Source organism: Vicia villosa, unplaced genomic scaffold, assembly GCF_029867415.1.
Source record: "Vicia villosa cultivar HV-30 ecotype Madison, WI unplaced genomic scaffold, Vvil1.0 ctg.002613F_1_1, whole genome shotgun sequence".
Lineage (NCBI taxonomy): Eukaryota > Viridiplantae > Streptophyta > Magnoliopsida > Fabales > Fabaceae > Vicia > Vicia villosa.
Genome location: NW_026705985.1, coordinates 16,077 through 24,114, shown reverse-complemented (window position 1 = coordinate 24,114; position 8,038 = coordinate 16,077).

Sequence of the window (8,038 nt, the reverse complement as noted above, 5' to 3'; positions counted from 1 at the left end):
AGTATGGAAGAACTTCAACAAGACCAAGAGTTTCTAAGAGCAGAGGTCAGCGAGTTGAAAATTCAGATGAATCGAATTATGGAAATCCTGCAAGTCTTGTTGAAGAAAGAATGCAACATTCCTCCGATTTTCCTAAAGCCAAGTGTTTCAGACAAGATAGCTCATCTTTGTTGCTGATTAGTCACTAGGCTTTGTTTCTGTACTGTTTGTTTTTCCTTTATTGTACTGTTTACTTTTAGACTTTGTTTGTTTCTGAATGGTGATTTTAATGAAATGAGCATTGCATATTTTGAATTCATTAACATCCACTGTGTTTATATTTATACCTTATTTTACAAAACTTTTTCTTCCATTTGCTTTCTCTATCAAACTTGTGTTTTATGCAAAGATTGGAGGGAGGATGATGACAACGAAATACCCAAGTTGTTGAACTGTATGCTTTCGAATAAAATTTTGCTGATGATGTACAGGCATTGTTTCAATTCCCAAACACTGGAGAAATAAGGAAGTTAATCCCTTGTCAACCCCTCTGAGCCTTCGAAGTTGGAGTTTCTTTCTGTATGAAAAACCCGTATTTTTAACCTGGGGCAGGGTAGTTCTCAGTTAATTTGGCTGTGCATTCTATTTTAAGAGAATCATTCAGTACACCTTTCCACAAAGGTTTCAATCACAAGCGCTCCTCCGCATACATCAAAGAAATGTTGGAGATGTCAATCAAAAGCCAAAGATGGTCATCTTAATCATTAAGCAAGGCAGTCACTATCTTTCAAAAAAAAAAGTATCAAAAAAATATACAATCAAAGAAAAGCCTGCTAAGTCAAAACCAAAAATGATGACTTAGGCAAAAATAAGGGCATCCCGCTGACTGTAAGATCAAAAATAAACAGTTCAGGCAAAAGTTAGGGATATCAAAAGAAAAAGATGAAAAAAGAGAAATCAATAAATTCCTCAAGCAACAAAATGTTGTGACAACAAAAAGGAAGAAGTGACTGCAATCTCAAAAGTTCTCTTTGCTTGTGAACTATCATCATTATCAAAGGTGCAATTCCAGAAGTCTCTTGGAACCTGAATGCATAAGTTGAATTAACTGAGTTGTAGGACTGGAGATCATCACGAAGGGGGTGGGAACAATCAAATTTTGAGCCTTATATCCTTTGTTTCTTAAACCGTGAACCTGGCCACGTTACAACCTTTAAAAGACCTAATTGAGGCAAGGTTTGTTTGAAAGCATACTACAACAAGGTTGCGTAAGCTGACTCCCATGAGATTTTCCAATCATTTGTTTGATATCATACCTTTGCTTTATCTTCACTTTGAATGTCATAACCTTTATGTTTTGACCTGTGATTCCATTTGCTTTACCTCAATAACATCTTTCCAAAAAATGATTTTGATTTCAAAAATATTCTTTGAGCATTGCATTAAAATTACCATTCTTGAATGAACATTTTGTTTGCAAGTAAGCACTCATTTTTCAGGAAGTTCAAACAGTCGAGAAACTTGATCAGTGATCCTATCAGGGGCATGTTATTTCAAGATCCTGTTGTTCATTCAAGATTCGTTGATCAGAATATCCTTTCAATACTTGTACTGGGGCAAGCCATCCCAACATGCATTTCAAGAATTGAAGCCATGATCAGTTAACTTGCAACAATTAGTGAATCAGGGGCAATCTTCTTCAGCAATCCCCAAGCAGTTTTATCAGCCCTTCTCAAAGGATCATCGATTTGATACAGTTACCAGTGTAATAGAAGTGTGTTTAAGCATCTTCTTCCCAAGCAGAGTTGGCAGAGTTCTCGTGTTGAGGAATCAGAGTTTTAATCTTGCCTCACAAAAGAGTCTCCCTCAGTTGTCACAAACAATTGCATTGCATTGATCATATATCATGCATAGAAAAAAATTCAACATCATGCATTGAAACAAATTTCATACTCATTTACATTCTCCGAGGTCCTGTTGTTATCAACATTTTACCTTGAGATCTAAGTCCAACTTACTTGGCACATACCAAAGTAGATGTTCGTCTGCCTGTTTCTATTTCCGTCCAATGCTACTCTTGGATGTGTAAACTTTTCTCTCTGTCCAATGCTACTCTTGGATGTGTAAACTTTTCTCTCTGTCCAATGCTACTCTTGGACATGTCATTTCTCACTTTTTATCCAAAGCCACTATTGGATGTCACAATCCCCATTAAAATGTTTCTCACCTCCTTCAAAGCTACTATTGAATGACGTTCATGTCTTTGAGCTGGAATAACATTCTTTTTGTCCAATGCCACTATTGGATGTTTATTGAGTTTGTTTTCCATCCATTGCCACTCCTGAATGGTTGCTCAAATTTTCCGAATTGGTTTCCATTTTGTTCAAAGCTACTGTTGAACGCCTCTGATGTATCTCCGGGTTCAGGTTTCCATTTTGCATTCAAAGCCACTATTGAATCTCTTTGGTTTCCATTTTTGTCTAAAGCTACTATTGGATTGTTCCCGATGTTTTCCAGAGTTTGGATTTCTTTTGTTCAAAGCTACTGTTGAACGTCTCTGTCGTATCTTCGGGTTTGTAGGTCTCCTTTTGCATTCAAAGCCACTATTGAATCTTGTTGGTCTCCTTCCATCCAAAACAACTATTGGATGTCTCCGCTGTTTCCTCAGAGTTTGGGCCCTTTTTCAGATTCATTCAATGCCACTCTTGAATGTCTCTGATGGTTGGTGTCGTCTAATGCCACTTTTAGACGTTTCTACCCAATATGTTTGTGTTCCAGAGTTCATTCAATGCCACTTTTGAATATCTCTGTTGATTTTCATCGTCTAATGCCACTCTTAGACGTTCTTACTACACTTCTAACTTGGGTTTTATCCCTCCCTTTCTAAGTATTGCTGGATATTTCTTGTCACCCTGACGGATAACTAGTAGTATCTTGTTTCCCTAGCCACTCCTTTCATTCGAGTCTATCGCTCATTCCTTTTGTTCCCCCCAGTGGCATTATATTCCCCCTCTATTTTCATAAGCATACTTGATGCATCCATTAGCATCGCATTATACCTTAGGTTCAAAAATTGTGTATTTTATATTTAAGTCTCTTCAATTACGTCGAGCTGAGGATTTTAACCCTCACATCTCCGGAAAGAAGAAACTTAAATAGGGGCATCTGTCATACCCCAATTTTTGACCCTAAGATCATACATCATTTGCATTTCAATCATCAATCAAGATCACAACCTTGAGGTATCATTTTTCCTTTGAGGGGAACCATCGAGCATTTCTAGCTTTTTATTTGTTTTATACTAACCCAAATACCAAAAACATTGCTTTATTTCTTTGTAGGCTCTTGTTTTGTAGGTACCAAGCCAAGACATGCAATAAACAAGGCATTTTTCATGTTTTGGACTGATGAAATCGATTTCCCTACTGGGTAAATCGATTTCCCTGCAGCAATCTTCAACAAAATCACATTCTGGACAGCAAGAAATCGATTTCCCTCCTGGGTAAATCGATTTCCCTAGTGTATTTTGCGCCAAATTCTCTTCTGGAACAGAGTGAAATCGATTTCACTCCTGGGGAAATCGATTTCCTTAAGGCAAAATTCAAAAATATAAGGAGGGAAGCTTGACATCATTTTGGCACCTTTTTTCTTTGATTATTTTTGATCATTTTACCAATTTTCCACCTCATCAAAATTAATCCCTTCATTAAACCCACTTAAACCCCATTTTACCACTTTTTACCATTTAATTGCCACTTTAATCACCAATTAAACACAAGCTAATTTCCAAATGCAAAAAGACCAAACTACCACTACTCTTGCTCTCATCCTATAAATAGAGCCCACTACTCTCTCATTTCTCAAGCTTTTGATAGCCAAAAAAGTTCTTGCAAATTCACTTCTCAAGCTTTTGAGAGCCAAAAAACCCCTTGCAATTTCTCTCCTCATCCCTACCAAATTCACCAAAGCTCTTTGTTCTTTCATAAAGTTTGTGAGTCACATCTTGAACCTCACAAACTTTGAGCTAAACCACCATCTATTTCACTCTTTTTTCTTCAATTGTTGAGAGATCAAGATTTGTGTTGGTGATTCTTGAAGTAGATCTAAGTTTTGTTCAAGATTTGGTAATTTTCTTCATCCTTTTTGTATATCATGATGTAGATCTTTGTTGCTTGTGTGTGATGCATCTTTGATGCTATATTGGTGCTATTTGATGGTGATTTGATGGAAAATTCGTGCTCCAATTGATATGTGATCATAAGGTGTTTGTATGTTTGCTTAAGTCAAGTTTTATGCCTTTAAATGTTGTTTTTGCTGAAATTTGCACTGGTCAAATCGATTTCCTTAAGGCTCAAATCGATTTCATGCTGTACGTAACTTGTTTTTTTTGAAAACTGCCTTATGGAAATCGATTTCCCTCTGCATGAAATCGATTTCCTGCTGGCAGAATGTGGTTTTTTGCCTTTTTTATGCTTGTTTTGGTTTCCTACTTCCTCCACTTCATTAATATCATTGGATCTAGGATGTTGATAGGTTTGAAATGACCTAATCCATAATATTAGATGAATGATATTAATGATAGTGTGAGTTGATTATCTTTTGTGTTTTCATTCTTAGTTTCATCTTATCTTTCTTTTGATCGATGAAAGTCTTAACATCTTGAGAATTCTATGGATTCTTGATAAAGACTAGATCAATTTGTTTCTATTCTTATCTTTTTCATCTTGTTTTCTTTGATCGATGAAAGTCTTAACATCTTGAGAATTCTATGGATTCTTGATGAAGACTAGATCAATTTGTTTTCCTTATTATCTTTTCATCATATTTGCTTTTGATCGATGAAAGTCTTAATATCTTGAGAATTCTATGGATTCTTGATAAAGGCTAGATCATTTCTTCTTCTCCTTCTTATTTCTTTGATTGATGATCTTGATACATGGAGAGTTCTCCTACATTTGTCCCGACTCGATAAAAGATCAAACATGGAAGAGAATTGTATGCGGTTGATTTAAGACTTGTGGAGGTTTTTATCGTGTAGTCGCTATGATTTTATCAAGCTTCTGATAAGCCCCATTGACTTTAAATCCGAGTACATCATTCACTCACCATAGATCTTCCTACTAACTTTGATAACATACTTGACAAGTTTCAAGATGGTTATCTTTAACATTTAACAACTAACTTTAATTTCCGCACCTTTACTATACCGCTCTTTATATTACCGCTCTTTATATTTCTCGCCTTATCGCTTTACTTTATCATTTCATCATATTTACCTTCCGTCATTTTCTCTTTGTCCACTTGGACATATGTTTATGTTTCCGTTATTTTTCTTTTGTCCACTTGGACCATACTTTATTTTTTCGCTAAAACACTAATAAATAACCAAAATCTAAAAAACACATAAGGCTCTCTTTGGACTATCGGTTACTATCCCTAGCGCTTTGGAGATTCGGACTTATGGACCTAGTACCTTTGGACTCATTCTATTACTATCCTGTGATTGTTCTGTCTGTCTGGCATTGTTCTGTTGTATGTTTATGTGTGCAGGTATTTCCTTGAAAGCCCTTGATGGTTAATTCCAAGGCATTGAGATAAGGATTTTACCCGAAAAACAGCCGTTACTCTGCCCGATTTTCGTCAGAATCTTAATGTACTTAATGAAAAATGGTGCTAAGACAATAAGTTCATCTGGATCCCCAAGTGTAATGTGTTGGTATTGATAAATCCAAAGGATGGGAAAACTACCTTGGCTCTTAATGTCGAGTGTTGGCTTCTTATTTGGTTAGACCGTTTCTTTCCTTAGCTTTTATTTTATGCATTAGGTTAGCCTCTTCATCTCCTCCCATTCTTAAATTTTCAAAATCTTCTCCCTTTTTCCAAAATATTCTTATGTTTGCAATCTTTTCAAAACCTTTTTCTTAAAAATATCTTTCGCCCTTAGTGGCTTTTCTTCAAAAGTTTAGACACCGTTAATTGTCGAAACGAGTGGTTATACCCCACGATTTTGAAATTGATTGATAAAAACGAGATCTTTTCCGCGTGAGAGAGCTAGTGGCATACTCGTTGATTTTATCCGAGTTGGAGCCCTTCTTTCATTTGCGATGCAAAGAACTTGTTTGTTCTCATGCTCAAGATCAATGGCTGAGTATTTCTCTCTAACGACAACAAAGTGTTTATTCGTTTTAAAAACGTTTTTCCCAAAAGCGGAACTACATTAGCTCTGACTTCTCCATTGCACCGAGGAGGTATGTAGGCCCAAAGCTTAATGCTTTGCCGAGCTTATTTTAAAAACAAAACAAACCGTTTTTTAGCACACACACACACAGATTTTCAAAAAGGTTCCTGTGGAGTACCACAGATATGAGGGGTGCTTAAAACCTTCCCCTTGTATAAACAACACCCGTACCTAAGATCTCTTCTTTTTGTTTTAAAAAACAAACTTTGGGTTTTCTTCGTTCTTTTCCCTTTTCCTTTAAAAAAATAAAGCGCGGTGGCGACTTTCACTGAAATATTGATTCGAGTCAATCCTATGGCTTCGATATCAGATTTTCCCCGCTACACATTGCATTAGTGATAGATACAACCTTTCAGCCTCTTTAGACAGCATGTGAGTACCATACCTCACCTTCAGATTTTCAGCCCAATCGATCACTCGGAAGATCCTTTCAATTTCCTTCTTCCACCTCTGAGCGCCTTCGGGATTGTGCGTGCCTTTGAACAACGGAGGATTGTTCCTCTGAAAACTGTTCAGCTGCCTGTCAGCACCAATACCAGACCCATTAGCATTCCCTCCCAACACACCAGCAATCATGCCCAGAGCTTCAGCGATCCCGTCGTCGTTTCTTCCTCCTCTTCCGGCCATTGTTCTGCTAAATATCAAATAATATTCATTAGAACAAGAAGTATCGACAGTGTCAACCTAACACTAATCGCATACAAAGGATTAACCGACTTTAAGACTCTGACTCAAACGACCGACTATGCTCTGATACCACTATTGTAACACCCTTCTAAACCCCGCGGAAAATTAACAAAAATCAGAGTAAAACATGAAAAAGGGTATTACAACTCCAGCAAAATAAATAAATATTCATGTCATGCCATAAAGGAACGATAAACCAAAAATTATTCAGGTAGCATGTTAACACAGCGGAATATTCTTAACAACTGAATAATCAAACATTCGGAGTCGGAGACTCATGATTCAACCATAAACTGTACACAAACAAGAGTTTATCAACCAATTCTAAAATAACGTTCCCAGTGTTACACGACCAGAGCATGACACAGACCCAATTGACTCTAACGAACTACTTGACGAGCTAATCCTCACCAAGTACACAAGCTACTCCTCAATTTGAAAAATAATAACAGTAAGGGTGAGTTTCATTCGCATTAACAAATGTTATAGGAATATAAAAAATACAACTTCATCCATATACTATTCACCCAAATCAATTATATTCAGATAGTATAGCAACATCCATCAATACAATCATCTATATCAATGCATACAAATTATAACATTGGACAACTTCCATTCACGTTATAATTATACACAACAACCTAATGCAATGCAACTAAATGCATGTGGTACCAAACACGGGATAACCCATCTCACCGATCCACCACCATAAAGATTCGGCTACTTCTCTCACTAATTCCACACGATGGGAATTAGCTACCGCTGTCCCAACACCATAAGGGATACAGCCCACAACATGATTATGAAATGCATGCATCAACTACGACATGCTCATCATCAACATCCACCAACAATTCATAATCATTTATTCACAGCATGCAAGCATAATAATATCACAGCCATTTGATATTCACCACAACATAATACATTTAAGACAATAATATATTATTACCTCGACAATCATACTAGCTAAAAACACCGCTTAGCATGTTCGTACCGTTACTCAATCTATCATCAAATACCAATCCACAAAACCAACAAAATGATTTTTAAGTTATAACCCCCTAATATACTCCATAAAATAGGGAATTAATTCATCTACCAGGTCCTCGAAACGGCATACAAAAAGAA